The sequence below is a fragment of the Brienomyrus brachyistius genome, chromosome 16, assembly GCF_023856365.1.
Source record: "Brienomyrus brachyistius isolate T26 chromosome 16, BBRACH_0.4, whole genome shotgun sequence".
Lineage (NCBI taxonomy): Eukaryota > Metazoa > Chordata > Actinopteri > Osteoglossiformes > Mormyridae > Brienomyrus > Brienomyrus brachyistius.
In genome coordinates, this window is record NC_064548.1 from 2,455,001 (window position 1) to 2,471,298 (window position 16,298).

The 16,298-nt window shown below is 43.6% G+C and overlaps 1 protein-coding gene and 14 non-coding genes across 16 annotated transcripts in view; all 15 read left to right on the forward strand.

Moving 5' to 3' along the window:
• The window catches only part of igsf3 (immunoglobulin superfamily, member 3), a 220,961-nt gene that overhangs the window by 182,444 nt on the left and 22,219 nt on the right, over window positions 1–16,298 (forward strand). The window lies entirely within an intron of this gene.
• On the forward strand, window positions 230–303 carry trnat-ugu (transfer RNA threonine (anticodon UGU)). Its single transcript has one exon. It is a non-coding gene; the product is annotated as a tRNA-Thr (tRNA).
• On the forward strand, window positions 716–789 carry trnat-agu (transfer RNA threonine (anticodon AGU)). Its single transcript has one exon. It is a non-coding gene; the product is annotated as a tRNA-Thr (tRNA).
• Window positions 1,289–1,362, forward strand: trnat-ugu (transfer RNA threonine (anticodon UGU)). Its single transcript has one exon. It is a non-coding gene; the product is annotated as a tRNA-Thr (tRNA).
• On the forward strand, window positions 1,775–1,848 carry trnat-agu (transfer RNA threonine (anticodon AGU)). Its single transcript has one exon. It is a non-coding gene; the product is annotated as a tRNA-Thr (tRNA).
• Window positions 2,348–2,421, forward strand: trnat-ugu (transfer RNA threonine (anticodon UGU)). The gene has a single exon. It is a non-coding gene; the product is annotated as a tRNA-Thr (tRNA).
• Window positions 2,834–2,907, forward strand: trnat-agu (transfer RNA threonine (anticodon AGU)). The gene has a single exon. It is a non-coding gene; the product is annotated as a tRNA-Thr (tRNA).
• Window positions 3,407–3,480, forward strand: trnat-ugu (transfer RNA threonine (anticodon UGU)). The gene has a single exon. It is a non-coding gene; the product is annotated as a tRNA-Thr (tRNA).
• On the forward strand, window positions 3,893–3,966 carry trnat-agu (transfer RNA threonine (anticodon AGU)). The gene has a single exon. It is a non-coding gene; the product is annotated as a tRNA-Thr (tRNA).
• trnat-ugu (transfer RNA threonine (anticodon UGU)) lies at window positions 4,466–4,539 on the forward strand. The gene has a single exon. It is a non-coding gene; the product is annotated as a tRNA-Thr (tRNA).
• Window positions 4,952–5,025, forward strand: trnat-agu (transfer RNA threonine (anticodon AGU)). Its single transcript has one exon. It is a non-coding gene; the product is annotated as a tRNA-Thr (tRNA).
• On the forward strand, window positions 5,525–5,598 carry trnat-ugu (transfer RNA threonine (anticodon UGU)). Its single transcript has one exon. It is a non-coding gene; the product is annotated as a tRNA-Thr (tRNA).
• trnat-agu (transfer RNA threonine (anticodon AGU)) lies at window positions 6,011–6,084 on the forward strand. The gene has a single exon. It is a non-coding gene; the product is annotated as a tRNA-Thr (tRNA).
• Window positions 6,584–6,657, forward strand: trnat-ugu (transfer RNA threonine (anticodon UGU)). Its single transcript has one exon. It is a non-coding gene; the product is annotated as a tRNA-Thr (tRNA).
• trnat-agu (transfer RNA threonine (anticodon AGU)) lies at window positions 7,070–7,143 on the forward strand. Its single transcript has one exon. It is a non-coding gene; the product is annotated as a tRNA-Thr (tRNA).

A 16,298-nucleotide genomic window follows, 5' to 3' on the forward strand; every position in this document is an offset into this window, starting at 1 on the left:
TTACTTTCCTGAAGTAGCAGATCACTGAAATCTGTCTGAAATTTTAGTAGATTCTCATCATCTGAATTACCGCCATTACGATCAACTGAGTGAAGCAGCAGGGGAGTCTTGACTGACTCAAATAATGAAGAGTGCACTATCAGCTTGGTTATGAACATTTTCTGCTGTCAGGCTGCTAAGTTTAGTAGTTGGATAATCCCTGAACTATGAGTCCCAAGTCTTAACAGGGGGTGCTGTGGCTTAGCTGGTTAAAGCACCTGTCTTGTAAACAGGAGATCCTGGGTCCAAATCCCAGCAGCACCTTGTCAATGTTGATGAATCTTTTGCCAAGAACAACCTTTATGTCTGCTGGAGGCATGGTAAACGTTGACCTTTTATGTAAAGAACAAAAGTGTCAGCTAGGCACTCGCACAACATGTCTTTGCTCATGCCATGCAGGCATTACAATAGTGCTGCTCGAGAAAACAATTCAATAATGAAGATTTCCTAGAAGCCACACAGCTACCTCCTCGTTGGGCAGTGAAAATTACATAAGTGAACAGCAGTGGCCTGGAGAGAGAAAGTAATGAAGAAGGAAGCATTTGAGGCGGTTACGTAGAGCAAATATTGACCAACTCCAACAGCTGGCAAGGATCGTAGCCACACTCTTGCAATTGTAAAATGTGTAACAACTGCCAGATGAGGGCAGTGGTGGCCCGAGTCTTTCTTGTGTCCTGGCGCTGTGGCTTAGTTGGTTAAAGTGCCTGTCTAGTAAACAGGAGATCCTGGGTTCAAATCCCAGCAGTGCCTTGAAATCTACTGCAAGAGACCTACTAGAGTGTGGTTCCTGCCTTTTTTCCACTGAAGTCAATCTTATAGGGAAGAAAGTCTCAGAAGCATGTAACTTCCTCCAGGTGAGGCTTGATATCAGAATCTCAGCATGGCACTACCAGACACTGCCTTGTGCATAGCACACGCTGACTAATTACAATACAAGAGCCTCTGGCGCGAAGTATGTGAGTACACCACGTCATTGATTTCTAGAAAATATAGTCCACACAAAGCTCGTGGGCCCATTCCTTACTTTCCTGAAGTAGCAGATCACTGAAATCTGTCTGAAATTTTAGTAGATTCTCATCATCTGAATTACCGCCATTACGATCAACTGAGTGAAGCAGCAGGGGAGTCTTGACTGTCTCAAATAATGAAGAGTGCACTATCAGCTTGGTTATGAACATTTTCTGCTGTCAGGCTGCTAAGTTTAGTAGTTGGATAATCCCTGAACTATGAGTCCCAAGTCTTAACAGGGGGTGCTGTGGCTTAGCTGGTTAAAGCACCTGTCTTGTAAACAGGAGATCCTGGGTCCAAATCCCAGCAGCACCTTGTCAATGTTGATGAATCGTTTGCCAAGAACAACCTTTATGTCTGCTGGAGGCATGGTAAACGTTGACCTTTTATGTAAAGAACAAAAGTGTAAGCTAGGCACTCGCACAACATGTCTTTGCTCATGCCATGCAGGCATTACAATAGTGCTGCTCGAGAAAACAATTCAATAATGAAGATTTCCTAGAAGCCACACAGCTACCTCCTCGTTGGGCAGTGAAAATTACATAAGTGAACAGCAGTGGCCTGGAGAGAGAAAGTAATGAAGAAGGAAGCATTTGAGGCGGTTACGTAGAGCAAATATTGACCAACTCCAACAGCTGGCAAGGATCATAGCCACGCTCTTGCAATTGTAAAATGTGTAACAACTGCCAGATGACGGCAGTGGTGGCCCGAGTCTTTCTTGTCTCCTGGCGCTGTGGCTTAGTTGGTTAAAGTGCCTGTCTAGTAAACAGGAGATCCTGAGTTTAAATCCCAGCAGTGCCTTGAACTCTACTGTAAAAGACCTACTAGAGTGTGGTTCCTGCCTTTTTTCCACTGAAGTCAATCTTAGAGGGAAGAAAGTCTCAGAAGCATGTAACTTCTTCCAGGTGAGGTTTGATGTCAGAATCTCAGCATGGCACTACCAGACACTGCCTTGTGCATAGCACACGCTGACTGATTACAATACAAGAGCCTCTGGCGCGAAGTATCTGAGTACACCACGTCATTGATTTCTAGAAAATATAGTCCACACAAAGCTCGTGGGCCCATTCCTTACTTTCCTGAAGTAGCAGATCACTGAAATCTGTCTGAAATTTTAGTAGATTCTCATCATCTGAATTACCGCCATTACGATCAACTGAGTGAAGCAGCAGGGGAGTCTTGACTGTCTCAAATAATGAAGAGTGCACTATCAGCTTGGTTATGAACATTTTCTGCTGTCAGGCTGCTAAGTTTAGTAGTTGGATAATCCCTGAACTATGAGTCCCAAGTCTTAACAGGGGGTGCTGTGGCTTAGCTGGTTAAAGCACCTGTCTTGTAAACAGGAGATCCTGGGTCCAAATCCCAGCAGCACCTTGTCAATGTTGATGAATCTTTTGCCAAGAACAACCTTTATGTCTGCTGGAGGCATGGTAAACGTTGACCTTTTATGTAAAGAACAAAAGTGTAAGCTAGGCACTCGCACAACATGTCTTTGCTCATGCCATGCAGGCATTACAATAGTGCTGCTCGAGAAAACAATTCAATAATGAAGATTTCCTAGAAGCCACACAGCTACCTCCTCGTTGGGCAGTGAAAATTACATAAGTGAACAGCAGTGGCCTGGAGAGAGAAAGTAATGAAGAAGGAAGCATTTGAGGCGGTTACGTAGAGCAAATATTGACCAACTCCAACAGCTGGCAAGGATCATAGCCACGCTCTTGCAATTGTAAAATGTGTAACAACTGCCAGATGACGGCAGTGGTGGCCCGAGTCTTTCTTGTCTCCTGGCGCTGTGGCTTAGTTGGTTAAAGTGCCTGTCTAGTAAACAGGAGATCCTGAGTTTAAATCCCAGCAGTGCCTTGAACTCTACTGTAAAAGACCTACTAGAGTGTGGTTCCTGCCTTTTTTCCACTGAAGTCAATCTTAGAGGGAAGAAAGTCTCAGAAGCATGTAACTTCTTCCAGGTGAGGTTTGATGTCAGAATCTCAGCATGGCACTACCAGACACTGCCTTGTGCATAGCACACGCTGACTGATTACAATACAAGAGCCTCTGGCGCGAAGTATCTGAGTACACCACGTCATTGATTTCTAGAAAATATAGTCCACACAAAGCTCGTGGGCCCATTCCTTACTTTCCTGAAGTAGCAGATCACTGAAATCTGTCTGAAATTTTAGTAGATTCTCATCATCTGAATTACCGCCATTACGATCAACTGAGTGAAGCAGCAGGGGAGTCTTGACTGACTCAAATAATGAAGAGTGCACTATCAGCTTGGTTATGAACATTTTCTGCTGTCAGGCTGCTAAGTTTAGTAGTTGGATAATCCCTGAACTATGAGTCCCAAGTCTTAACAGGGGGTGCTGTGGCTTAGCTGGTTAAAGCACCTGTCTTGTAAACAGGAGATCCTGGGTCCAAATCCCAGCAGCACCTTGTCAATGTTGATGAATCTTTTGCCAAGAACAACCTTTATGTCTGCTGGAGGCATGGTAAACGTTGACCTTTTATGTAAAGAACAAAAGTGTCAGCTAGGCACTCGCACAACATGTCTTTGCTCATGCCATGCAGGCATTACAATAGTGCTGCTCGAGAAAACAATTCAATAATGAAGATTTCCTAGAAGCCACACAGCTACCTCCTCGTTGGGCAGTGAAAATTACATAAGTGAACAGCAGTGGCCTGGAGAGAGAAAGTAATGAAGAAGGAAGCATTTGAGGCGGTTACGTAGAGCAAATATTGACCAACTCCAACAGCTGGCAAGGATCGTAGCCACACTCTTGCAATTGTAAAATGTGTAACAACTGCCAGATGAGGGCAGTGGTGGCCCGAGTCTTTCTTGTGTCCTGGCGCTGTGGCTTAGTTGGTTAAAGTGCCTGTCTAGTAAACAGGAGATCCTGGGTTCAAATCCCAGCAGTGCCTTGAAATCTACTGCAAGAGACGTACTAGAGTGTGGTTTCTGCCTTTTTTCCACTGAAGTCAATCTTAGAGGGAAGAAAGTCTCAGAAGCATGTAACTTCCTCCAGGTGAGGCTTGATGTCAGAATCTCAGCATGGCACTACCAGACACTGCCTTGTGCATAGCACACGCTGACTAATTACAATACAAGAGCCTCTGGCGCGAAGTATGTGAGTACACCACGTCATTGATTTCTAGAAAATATAGTCCACACAAAGCTCGTGGGCCCATTCCTTACTTTCCTGAAGTAGCAGATCACTGAAATCTGTCTGAAATTTTAGTAGATTCTCATCATCTGAATTACCGCCATTACGATCAACTGAGTGAAGCAGCAGGGGAGTCTTGACTGTCTCAAATAATGAAGAGTGCACTATCAGCTTGGTTATGAACATTTTCTGCTGTCAGGCTGCTAAGTTTAGTAGTTGGATAATCCCTGAACTATGAGTCCCAAGTCTTAACAGGGGGTGCTGTGGCTTAGCTGGTTAAAGCACCTGTCTTGTAAACAGGAGATCCTGGGTCCAAATCCCAGCAGCACCTTGTCAATGTTGATGAATCTTTTGCCAAGAACAACCTTTATGTCTGCTGGAGGCATGGTAAACGTTGACCTTTTATGTAAAGAACAAAAGTGTAAGCTAGGCACTCGCACAACATGTCTTTGCTCATGCCATGCAGGCATTACAATAGTGCTGCTCGAGAAAACAATTCAATAATGAAGATTTCCTAGAAGCCACACAGCTACCTCCTCGTTGGGCAGTGAAAATTACATAAGTGAACAGCAGTGGCCTGGAGAGAGAAAGTAATGAAGAAGGAAGCATTTGAGGCGGTTACGTAGAGCAAATATTGACCAACTCCAACAGCTGGCAAGGATCGTAGCCACACTCTTGCAATTGTAAAATGTGTAACAACTGCCAGATGAGGGCAGTGGTGGCCCGAGTCTTTCTTGTGTCCTGGCGCTGTGGCTTAGTTGGTTAAAGTGCCTGTCTAGTAAACAAGAGATCCTGGGTTCAAATCCCAGCAGTGCCTTGAAATCTACTGCAAGAGACCTACTAGAGTGTGGTTCCTGCCTTTTTTCCACTGAAGTCAATCTTAGAGGGAAGAAAGTCTCAGAAGCATGTAACTTCCTCCAGGTGAGGCTTGATGTCAGAATCTCAGCATGGCACTACCAGACACTGCCTTGTGCATAGCACACGCTGACTAATTACAATACAAGAGCCTCTGGCGCGAAGTATGTGAGTACACCACGTCATTGATTTCTAGAAAATATAGTCCACACAAAGCTCGTGGGCCCATTCCTTACTTTCCTGAAGTAGCAGATCACTGAAATCTGTCTGAAATTTTAGTAGATTCTCATCATCTGAATTACCGCCATTACGATCAACTGAGTGAAGCAGCAGGGGAGTCTTGACTGTCTCAAATAATGAAGAGTGCACTATCAGCTTGGTTATGAACATTTTCTGCTGTCAGGCTGCTAAGTTTAGTAGTTGGATAATCCCTGAACTATGAGTCCCAAGTCTTAACAGGGGGTGCTGTGGCTTAGCTGGTTAAAGCACCTGTCTTGTAAACAGGAGATCCTGGGTCCAAATCCCAGCAGCACCTTGTCAATGTTGATGAATCTTTTGCCAAGAACAACCTTTATGTCTGCTGGAGGCATGGTAAACGTTGACCTTTTATGTAAAGAACAAAAGTGTAAGCTAGGCACTCGCACAACATGTCTTTGCTCATGCCATGCAGGCATTACAATAGTGCTGCTCGAGAAAACAATTCAATAATGAAGATTTCCTAGAAGCCACACAGCTACCTCCTCGTTGGGCAGTGAAAATTACATAAGTGAACAGCAGTGGCCTGGAGAGAGAAAGTAATGAAGAAGGAAGCATTTGAGGCGGTTACGTAGAGCAAATATTGACCAACTCCAACAGCTGGCAAGGATCATAGCCACGCTCTTGCAATTGTAAAATGTGTAACAACTGCCAGATGACGGCAGTGGTGGCCCGAGTCTTTCTTGTCTCCTGGCGCTGTGGCTTAGTTGGTTAAAGTGCCTGTCTAGTAAACAGGAGATCCTGAGTTTAAATCCCAGCAGTGCCTTGAACTCTACTGTAAAAGACCTACTAGAGTGTGGTTCCTGCCTTTTTTCCACTGAAGTCAATCTTAGAGGGAAGAAAGTCTCAGAAGCATGTAACTTCTTCCAGGTGAGGTTTGATGTCAGAATCTCAGCATGGCACTACCAGACACTGCCTTGTGCATAGCACACGCTGACTGATTACAATACAAGAGCCTCTGGCGCGAAGTATCTGAGTACACCACGTCATTGATTTCTAGAAAATATAGTCCACACAAAGCTCGTGGGCCCATTCCTTACTTTCCTGAAGTAGCAGATCACTGAAATCTGTCTGAAATTTTAGTAGATTCTCATCATCTGAATTACCGCCATTACGATCAACTGAGTGAAGCAGCAGGGGAGTCTTGACTGACTCAAATAATGAAGAGTGCACTATCAGCTTGGTTATGAACATTTTCTGCTGTCAGGCTGCTAAGTTTAGTAGTTGGATAATCCCTGAACTATGAGTCCCAAGTCTTAACAGGGGGTGCTGTGGCTTAGCTGGTTAAAGCACCTGTCTTGTAAACAGGAGATCCTGGGTCCAAATCCCAGCAGCACCTTGTCAATGTTGATGAATCTTTTGCCAAGAACAACCTTTATGTCTGCTGGAGGCATGGTAAACGTTGACCTTTTATGTAAAGAACAAAAGTGTAAGCTAGGCACTCGCACAACATGTCTTTGCTCATGCCATGCAGGCATTACAATAGTGCTGCTCGAGAAAACAATTCAATAATGAAGATTTCCTAGAAGCCACACAGCTACCTCCTCGTTGGGCAGTGAAAATTACATAAGTGAACAGCAGTGGCCTGGAGAGAGAAAGTAATGAAGAAGGAAGCATTTGAGGCGGTTACGTAGAGCAAATATTGACCAACTCCAACAGCTGGCAAGGATCGTAGCCACGCTCTTGCAATTGTAAAATGTGTAACAACTGCCAGATGAGGGCAGTGGTGGCCCGAGTCTTTCTTGTGTCCTGGCGCTGTGGCTTAGTTGGTTAAAGTGCCTGTCTAGTAAACAGGAGATCCTGGGTTCAAATCCCAGCAGTGCCTTGAACTCTACTGTAAGAGACCTCCTAGAGTGTGGTTCCTGCCTTTTTTCCACTGAAGTCAATCTTAGAGGGAAGAAAGTCTCAGAAGCATGTAACTTCTTCCAGGTGAGGTTTGATGTCAGAATCTCAGCATGGCACTACCAGACACTGCCTTGTGCATAGCACACGCTGACTGATTACAATACAAGAGCCTCTGCGCGAAGTATCTGAGTACACCACGTCATTGATTTCTAGAAAATATAGTCCACACAAAGCTCGTGGGCCCATTCCTTTCTTGGCTCAGCTCTCTCTTCAGCATGACAGACCGATGCAGCGCTCGGCCTGACAGGACTCCTTCTTCAGCTTGACGGCATCCCTTACCACCACTGTCCACCAGCAGGTTCGGGGATTTCCGCCGCGACAGGCACTGACCACCTTAAGGCCGCAGCTCCGGTCAGCCGCCTCCACAATGGAGGCACGGAACATGGCCCATTTGGACTCGATGTCCCCCACCTCCCCCGGGATATGGGAGAAGTTCTGCTGGAGGTAGGAGTTGAAACTCTCCCTGACAGGGGGTTCTGCCAGACGTTCCCAGCAGACCCTCACTATACGCTTAGGCCTACCAGGCCTGGCCAGCTTCCTCTCCCACCAGCGGAGCCAACCCACCACCAGGTAGTGATCAGTTGACAGCTCCGCCCCTCTCTTCACCCGAGTGTCCAAGACATGCGGCCGCAAGTCCGACGACACGACTATAAAGTCGATCATCAAACTGCGGCCTAGGGTGTCCTGGTGCCAAGTGCACATATGGACACCCTTATGCCTGAACATGGTGTTCATTATGGACAATCCGTGACAAGCACAGAAGTCCAACAACAAAACACCGCTCGGGTTCAGATCGGGGGGGCCATTCCTCCCAATCACGCCCCTCCAGGTCTCACTGTCGCTGCCCACGTGAGTATTGAAGTCTCCCAGCAGAACAAGAGAGTCCCCAGGAGGAGCGCTCTCCAACACCCCTTCCAAGGACTCCAAAAAGGGTGGGTATTCTGAACTGCCACTTGGCGCATAAGCGCAAACAACAGTCAGAACCCGTCCCCCCACCCAAAGGCGAAGGGAGGCTACCCTCTCGTCTACTGCGGTAAACCCCAATGTACAGGCACCCAGCCTGGGGGCAATAAGTATGCCCACGCCCGCTCGGCGCCTCTCCCCGCGGGCAACTCCAGAGTGGAAAAGGGTCCAACCCCCCTCAAGGAGACAGAGCCCAAGTCGTGCGTCGAGGTGAGTCCGACTATATCTAGCCGGAACTTCACAACCTCGCGCACCAGCTCAGGCTCCTTCCCCATCAGAGAGGTGACATTCCATGTCCCTAGAGCTAGCTTCTGTAGCCGAGGATCGGACCGCCAAGGTCCCTGCCTTTGGCCGCCGCCCAGATCACATCGCACCCGACCCCTATGGCCCCTCCCATGGGTGGTGAGCCCATTGGAAGGGGGACCCACTTGCCTTGTTCGGGCTGTGCCCGACCAAACCCCATGGATGTAGGCCTGGCCACCAGGCGCTCGCCATCGAGCCCCACCCCCAGGCCTGGCTCCAGGGTGGGGCCCCGGTGACCCGTGTCCGGGCAAGGAAAGCCGTGAATCCAAAATCGTATTCTTCATCAGGGGTCTTCTGAGCCGCACTTCGTCTGGTTCCTCACCCAGGACCTGTTTGCCTTGGGTGACCCTACCAGGGGCATGGAGCCCCAGACAACATAGCTCCTGAGATCACAGGAACACGCAAACCCCTCCACCACGATAAGGTGTCGGCTCCAAAACTGAATAGTTAATTTAGCATTTTCAAGCGGACTGCTATTTTAAGAACATAAGAACTATACAAACGAGAGGAGGCCATTCGGCCCATCAAGCTCGCTTGGGGAGAACTAAACTAATAGCTCAGAGTCGTTAAAATCTTATCTAGCTCTGATTTAAAGGAACCCAAGGATTCAGCTTGCACTACATTATCAGGAAGGCTATTCCATACTCTGACTACGCGCTGTGTAAAGAAGTGCTTCCTTAAATCCAGCTTGAAATGTTCTCCCGCTAATTTCCACCTATGGCCACGAGTTTGTGTATTTAAACTAATGCTGAAGTAACTATTTGGTTGAACAGCATCCAAACCTGTTAGAATCTTATATACCTGGATCATGTCCCCCCCTCAGTCTCCTTTGCTTGAGACTGAACAGATTTAGCTCAGGGTAACCGTTCCTCATATGACAATCTTCTAAGACCAGGAATCATTTTTGTGGCCCTACGCTGCACCTTTTCTAAGGCCACAAAGTCCTTTTTAAGATATGGTGACCAAACCTGCACACAATATTCTAGGTGAGGTCTCACCAAGGAATTGTATAATCTTAGCATTACCTCCCTTGACTTAAACTCCACACACCTGGAGATATACCCCAACATCCTATTGGCCTTTTTTATTGCTTCCCCACACTGGCGAGAATGGGACATGGAAGCATCAACATACACACCAAGGTCTTTCTCATGATCAGCTACCTTTATTTCAGTGACACCCATGAAATACCTGTACTTTATATTTCTGCCCCCTAGATGGAGTACCCTACATTTATCGACGTTAAATTTCATCTGCCAGGTATCGGCCCAGTCACTAATTAAATCAGGATCCCACTGTACCTGCTGAGCCGCTAATTCAGTATCTGCTACACCACCCACCTTGGTGTCATCTGCAAATTTCACCAGTTTACTGTATATATTGATATCCATATCATTTATGTAAATTAGGAACAATAGTGGTCCTAAAATCGAACCCTGCGGTACCCCACTATGAACGCAGGCCCACTGTGACATTGTGCCTCTTATAACTACTCGCTGTTTCCTATCTGTTAACCAGTTATCAATCCAGGTCGCTACGGTACCTAAAATACCTGTCGCTTTGAGTTTAAGTAGGAGCCTCTTGTGGGGGACAACATCAAAAGCCTTTTGGAAATCTAAGTAGATGACATCATAGGCCTTCTTATCATCAACTTCCTGAGTAGCTTCCTCAAAAAACTCCAACAGATTTGTTAAACAGGATCTACCTCTCCTAAATCCATGCTGGCTATCCCGCAAAATATTATTGGAGTCCAGGTAATCTACCATTTTCTCTTTGATTATAGCCTCCATAACTTTACCAGTTATACAAGTTAGACTGATTGGCCTATAGTTAGACAAATTACTTCTATCCCCTTTTTTGAAAATGGGTGCTATGAAGGCGTGCTTCCAATCAGAAGGTACCACACCTTCAGATAAGGATTTTTGAAACAGTAAAGTTAGGGTCGGCAAATAATATCCCTCATCTCTTTTAACACTATAGGTAAGATGCCATCAGGGCCCTGTGATTTATTTATTTTGAGCTTAGCTAGGCTTTGCAAAACATCTGCTTCAGTTATATATATATTAGCTATAGACGATGCTGGATAGGTAATAACTGGTAAATTACTAAGGTCCTCAACAGTGAATACCCGTGCAAAACTATCATTGAACTCATTTACTATATCAATGTCGTTTACTATTATAAGACCCTTACTATCCTGCGGATTAGTAATTTCAGGTTTTAGAGCTCTTTTAGAGTTAAAATACTGGAAGAAACTTTTAACGTCATCCTTAGCTTCCAATGCAACCATCCTTTCGACATTTCTTTTAGCTCGTCTAATATCATTTTTTAACTCAGCCTGTAGACTTAGATATTCCTGCTTAATTCTGTCATCATCAGTTATTTTCCATTGCTGGAACAAATCCCTTTTCCTCCTTACTTTATACTTTATTTCCCTAGTAAACCACCTAGGTTGCAATTTCCTAGATTTATTCTTGCTGGAAACAGGTATGAAGTCCTCTTGCACTTGCAATAATGTGCTTTTAAAAAATTCCCATGCCTCTTCAACAGTTTTGTTATTTAACTCCATCCAGTCCACAGTTTCTAGTTTTAGTCTCATACACTTAAAGTCAGCCTTCCTAACATTATATATTATTGATTTGGACTTAGCTCTTCGAACACTAAAATTAACATCAAATTTGACCATGCTATGATCGTTACTGTCAAGTGGTTCTAAAACGTCTAATTTACCAATCCTGTCCTGGTTATTAGAGAGAACAAGATCAAGAATGGCATCTCCCCTGGTAGGGGTGTTAACAAACTGAGTAAAAAAACAATCCTGTACTAATTCCACCATCTCCAGTTCATTTTCTGAAGAGCCAGCGACAATGTCCCACTGCATTCCTGGTAGATTAAAATCACCCATAACTACCACATCATTTTTATTGCTCATAGTCCTAATATCACTAATATCATTTTGTTGAATTAGCCAAAAGAGTTGTGGACATTGCTGCAGTGTAACTTGGTTGGGAAGGTGAGAGAGGTATGTTCTGCACTTAGCAATGGCATGGATTATGATGTTGTGAAGAATGCAATTTTACGTGCCAATGAGCTTATCCCCGAAGCTTATTGACAGAAATGTATAAATTGCAAAATGTCAAGCATGCAGTCCTGTGTCGAGTTTCCCACTGAGAAAGGCCTCTTATTTGATAAGTGGGTTGCAGGTACTAAAGTGTCTGCGTATCTTTCTCATGTATTTCAGTTCATAACTCGCTGAAATCTTATTGTAGAAACATGAAAAAAACACTGACTAAATCTGTAATCTATCTTCTTTTCAAAAATTCCATTGTTGGAAGTATTAAAGTTTTTAAAATTAGGTTAAATTGACAAAAAATAAACCATGTCACCTTACTTTGTTTTACCTGCATCGGGGGCGTGTAGTGCCGCTCTCACCTGAAGATCGCTATTCACATCCCAGATATCTGGGATCAAAACAATCTTCCACCATTGCTTACTATGTAATTTTATAATGTTTCTGCAAGTGCTCCAAACTGCATTTTGCAATGTCTATACTTTGATATCAAATTACAAACTTCATATAAATCTGATATATATTTACAAAGTACACTAAGATTAAGATGAGTTTAATGCCAAAACAAATATATAAGAAATAATTTATTTGCCATGAATTAAGTGTATGATATTGAATAAATTGTGTGACCATGCCCCAGTCAGTGAAAGTGTGTTCCCTACCCCTAGACCCCAGAGGGTTAAGGTGGTGCCTCTCTTAGTAGTCGTGGATTGACCTGAGGAAATAAATCTAACCTGCACTATGTGAAATTTTGCGGTGCTGCACTGGTGTAGTTACCAGATCCCAATTAAATTATGTAGATACTTTGGATCTCTCCAAAACCTTTATGGCAATTGATGAGCTAGATATGTCCCGTTTATTACCCTCTAAATATGAGAATGTGCTTTCTCCTCCATCTTTGTCCGTGGCAGGCGTCTCACAAAACAAACTTATTTATCCTCAGATGGGAGATGAAATTTTGGCCAAGTGCTTTAGCTCTGCGTGCAACCATAAGGAACTCGAGACCATAGGAGGAGGATGGTATGTTGTAGGGCTGCAACAATTCATCAAGTAACTCGAATAACTCGATTACAAAAAATTCTCGATGCAAATTCTTCAAATGCTTCGATGCTTCGTGTAATCCACACAACTATGTACTGCTTAGTGATCAGCGTGTTTCACTCGGATGATTATTACTGTCGTAGTGTGCTTACGCTGCATTACGTGTAGCAGGGTTGATTTGATGGCACAATGGAGGAAGACAGGGAAAATAGCTAGGGAAGTCAGAGAACAAGACGTAAAATGTCAAGTTTGGGACATTTCAATCAAAAGAAAAGCGAAAATACTCTACAGTGTGTCCATTGTAAATCCGAATTAGCTTACCACAATAGCATAATGTTAATGATTCAACATCTCAACAGAGCACCCAGTCTATCCATCCAGTCCACAGAGCGGAACCAGTACCTGGTAAGTGCGAGTGTTTCACTAACATCTGCAGCTAAAATAAACCTGCGATAGAAACGTATTTATGGGCATATGTGTGAATAAAAAAAGTATTACGAGATTCAGCCCAAGCAGCCCCTATTTTTCCTCAATGATAACATAACAGCAGTGAAAATGATGCTATTGTAGTTAATTAACACGGAGCTGGAGCCTATCTATACACTAACAGCAAAGAGACGGTTCCGTTACAGAGATGGTGAACTCAGGTGGAGTGAAGGAAAACGACAGCAGTGCTTGTAATCGCTACTAAACCTTTACTGGTAAAGAGCTGGCGAGAGTCCTTAACCAAACCAGCTGTTCAACAAGCTGAAAGGTGAAGAAAAGCGATGTTTTCAGCTGCTCCCATCCACCGCCGTTTGTCTTCCACAGCAGCAAGGCTACAGTAAAGCTATACAAGTTAAAGTAGAAGCTGTTTGTTTGCAGATAAACTGTTAGTTTGACACAATATTAAATTTGGCGACTTGCAGCAGGCTGACAGCAGCCATCACACTTTGTCGCAGTGATACCTGCAGCATGCAGGGGTGAGTCTAAAGGGGAGCATGGGGTGTACTCAACTAGATCTATTTCAAGGCTTTAATAATATTATTTTGCAGATTTAGATTAATATGAATACTATTACGTAATATAATATAATATAATAAAATATAATATAATACAAAAATTACCCACCCCCCTCCCCCAACAGCCTTGGGCCAGTAAAACTCTGAGACATTGAATTATTATTTCCTCTCTTTTTCTGTAATTTTTCAGTAATTTTATTTAACATTATTTTACTTATTTTTTCTTTTAAGAAAGTGTTTTCTTAAATAAACAAAACAAATATGTACATAAATGTACTAAGTTGTTGTATGGACTTCAATCATTAAAAATGTTCCTAAAAAGGAAACCCATGAGTTGTTCATTTTAAGAGACCTGTCTTTTTCTTTTTTGAATAGTTACTATTGCTCTTTAATAAGACAAGAGTATTTTTTTTATCTGATTACTCGATTATTCAATGTAATAATCGACAGAAAACCCAATTACTAAAATAATCGATAGCTGCAGCCCTAATTACAAACATGTGGAAGTAGACACCAACATTCAGTTATTCCAGCTCATATTCCAAGTTTAAATGACTCATTTAATATTTGAATTATTCATTTTATATTGTAATTATTTAGTTCATTTATGTTTCAATTAATTCTTTTTGTCACAAAAAGCATTAATAAAATGGCCCCTCTTCCAGCTTTTTTTGGAATGTGTTGCATGCCTGAAATGCACATAGCAAGAAACATATAGCAAGGTTTGTTGAGTTAGCACTCCACAAATGTCACAATCACTGCTGAACAGAGTGGTGATTGTGCGGGTCGGCAGGCAGGAACAGGCAGACAATCCGAAATCAGGGCAAAACTAGGGGTTTATTACGGGTACGAAGCACGGACATCGACTCACATCAGTGACAGACAATGAACGCAGGCAAGACATGGACTGAAATAGACAGGACTGATCAAAATAACTCGACACAGCTGGGTACAATCAGGGAAGCACACGTGGGTAATCAGGGGGCGTGGCACACACGAGGAGCGGACGAGCCGGGCACGACAACAAACAACTATTCTAGTAATACTTATGAGTCATGGGAGAGAAAAGCACTCCCTCAAAAGTAAACTTCAGTGTCGGTGAAGTGCAGCAGCCACAACATCTTTTTAAAAGGGATCTTTATTGTGGATAAACCAGGTAAATAGACATCGGTGGTGTGGTAGTACTTTGGCAATTTAAAGAAGCCTATGATACTCAACAGACTGGTGCTAAAATAGAAAATATAGTGATCACAGAAACAGTGATCCATCGCTTATATGGATGAGAAAGCTTGGGACAGAATCATTCCTGTACAAATACTGTTTAAATAATTCACATAATGTATATTTATCAAGTAGTCTGCTTTCTCTTTTTTTGAGTCTTTTTGTACATGACAACAAACAGAGAAAAATTTAACTACACTAATTTTTTTTTTTACTTTACTTTGATAAGCCTACTTTGCCTTGCGGTAACCTGTCTGCTTCTGGCAAGCTGCCTGAGGCTAATGCTGTATGCGCAGAAAAAATGATGGGAAAATTAAAGTAATTTTCTTTCAGTGACAAATACAGACTCGTTGAAGCTTGTGATAAACTGCCCAAAACTAGCCAGCGAAACTACAATAAGCTATATTTTTTGCATAATATTATACTGTATAGGGGCAGCATGGTGGTGCAGTGGTTAGCACTGTTGCCTCACATCTATGGGACCTGGGTTCAAGTCTCCGCCTGGGTCACATATGTGTGGAGTTTGTATGTTCTTCCCATATCGTTGTGGGGTTTCCTCCGGGTACTCCGGTTTCCCTCCACAGTCCAAAAAACATGCTGAGGCTAATTGGACTTACTAAATTGCCCGTAGGTGTGCATGCGTGAGTGAATGGTGTGTGAGTGTGCCCTGCGATGGGTTGGCCCCCCATCCTGGGTTGTTCCCTGCCTCATGCCCATTGCTTCCGGGATAGGCTCTGGAGCCCCGCGACCCAGTAGTATAAGTGGTTTGAAAAATGGATGGATTATACTGTATTGAAGCACTGAGCAGACTGAGTCATCACGGTGGCGGTGAATAAGAACAACTACAGGTGGACTGACACAAAGTTGTTTTTTTATTTTAATCCTTCAAAGGAACAATAACACGAAAGCCATGAATGGCAGGAAAACATGGGGAAGTTACACTAAGGATGGTAAGGCACACACAGAGCGAGTAGTCACACAACGACTAAGACATATCAGGATCAGGCAAGGCCCAAGTGCAACCATAGTTATGGGCACACACAACATCACAAGTATCTACACTAATAAATACAAACAGGAGCTATATACACGTGCATGACGGAATATGCAGATGCCCCCAGTGCTACAGTGTTATAGCGTATTTGAATACATAGTTCAGTAATTTAATTTGTACAGTACTGTACATTTGAAACAGCTGTACTGTATTTTGAATTATTAAAATTCAGTAAATAGTGCAATGCAATTTTATTTATATAGCGCATTATCAGAACATTACATTGTCTCAATGCGCTTTACATTTCTGCCACGTAAAGACCCCCCAGTGAGTAAGCCAAAGGCAACGGTGGCAAGGAAAAACTCCCTAAGAGGAAGAAACCTTGGGAGGAACCAGACCCAAAGGGGGGGCCCATCCTCCAGGGGCCAGCAGAAAAATCAAACAAAACAAGAATTATATAGTTTAAGCTAATATGCAGGGGA